Source organism: Artibeus jamaicensis, unplaced genomic scaffold (assembly GCF_021234435.1).
Source record: "Artibeus jamaicensis isolate MK-2021 breed Jamaican fruit bat unplaced genomic scaffold, CSHL_Jam_final contig_924, whole genome shotgun sequence".
Classification (NCBI taxonomy): Eukaryota; Metazoa; Chordata; class Mammalia; order Chiroptera; family Phyllostomidae; genus Artibeus; species Artibeus jamaicensis.
Window position 1 is genome coordinate 1,061,311 of NW_026522015.1, and position 1,403 is coordinate 1,062,713.

A 1,403-nucleotide genomic window follows, 5' to 3' on the forward strand; every position below is an offset into this window, starting at 1 on the left:
AACTGACTTATTTTCCTCAAGTTTTCTCTCTTGTTTTCTGTTTCTCATTTTAATTTTTTCTCAAGATATTTTTCTTTTATTTAAAATGTCAACTATCACAACACATTATAAAATAAAATGAAGACCTTAGGATCACATTAAAAGTTTTAAAACATCTCTATATAGTTACAAAACATAAAACATGCTGCAGGGATACAAATATAGTTTGATACCAAATCTCAGTATATTTTCACCATAAAAACTAGTGGAGAAGCACAAGCCTGTCTGTGAGCGTCCTGCTCTTCAGCAGGAGCTGACATGACTACTTCCAAGAAACAAACATTATTTCTTTCTTCAGAGACTATATATTATTGACAGATTTTTACTATTTCATTGAACACCATGCTTTGTTGAGAAATTACCACTGATTTCTATTTCTAAGGGAGTCATCATATCAGAATTATAACACACTTTTACAACATATTGGTACAATATGGAAAGTAGACACTTTTTGAGTTTTCATCTCAAAACAATGATTTTTATTAAATAAATAATTACTCTTCATAGTGCATTTCTTATTTTTTTACCTTTTGTTGGCCATTGACACAAATGAAGCTCAGTAAATAACATACTGGGTAGTTTATGTCTTCTTTCATAATTCTGCCTTGCACTTCTTTCATAAGCAGAATTAAAAGGCTTTTGCCCATTAGAAATGGGCAAAATTCCAACAAAGAAATCTGTTTTATGAGTTTTACGAGAGATCAGGCCATGCCCATGAAAAGCCTTGAAGAGAGCCACTTGTTTTTCAGGCGAGGAACCAGCATCTGGTTTGTTCACTAATCCATAGAATTTCCAATGAGGATTGACGCTCCCGGAGATTCTCAGCAGAAGACAGTCAATGGGCTCGGACAGCTTCTCCTTGATCTAGTCGCTGTCGGACCAGTTGGACCAATAATTCAGATTATTGTTGGATTCGATTTCTTCTGCAAACAGTTGAGTGAAGACGAGAAAAAAGACTGCCAAGGCCACAAGGATTTTCATGCTAGATTTTGTGGCGGATGGGCCCTCAGGTTTCCTCTGGCTGATCTGAGCCCGCTCAGCACTCTGCACTGTCTGTCACCCAGGTGGTGGAACTGAAGGTTGCAGCGTGCTTTCTGCCTGCTTGGTGCTGCATGGTATTTATACCGGGCTCCACAAGCCTGGAGACCCTCGTGACATGCTCCCCATCGCAACTTTCTGCTCAGTATTTAATTAGCTGTCTCCTCTTCTTTCACTTGTGTCTGATTGAGAGTTTCATGATTGATTAAAATCTTTCTTTTCTCATAGAGGCATTTACAGCCTTAGATTTCCCCTAAGGGATTGCTTTAACAACATCATAAATTTCGATGCATCGTGTTTCATGCATTCTGTGGTTTTCAGCTGGT

At 37.8% G+C, this 1,403-nt stretch overlaps 1 pseudogene; it reads right to left on the bottom strand.

Annotated features, from left to right (window-relative positions):
- Positions 1-540: 540 nt before the first annotated feature.
- Positions 541-1,020, bottom strand: LOC119054783 (protachykinin-1-like; annotated as a pseudogene).
- Between the last annotated feature and the right edge of the window lie 383 nt (positions 1,021-1,403).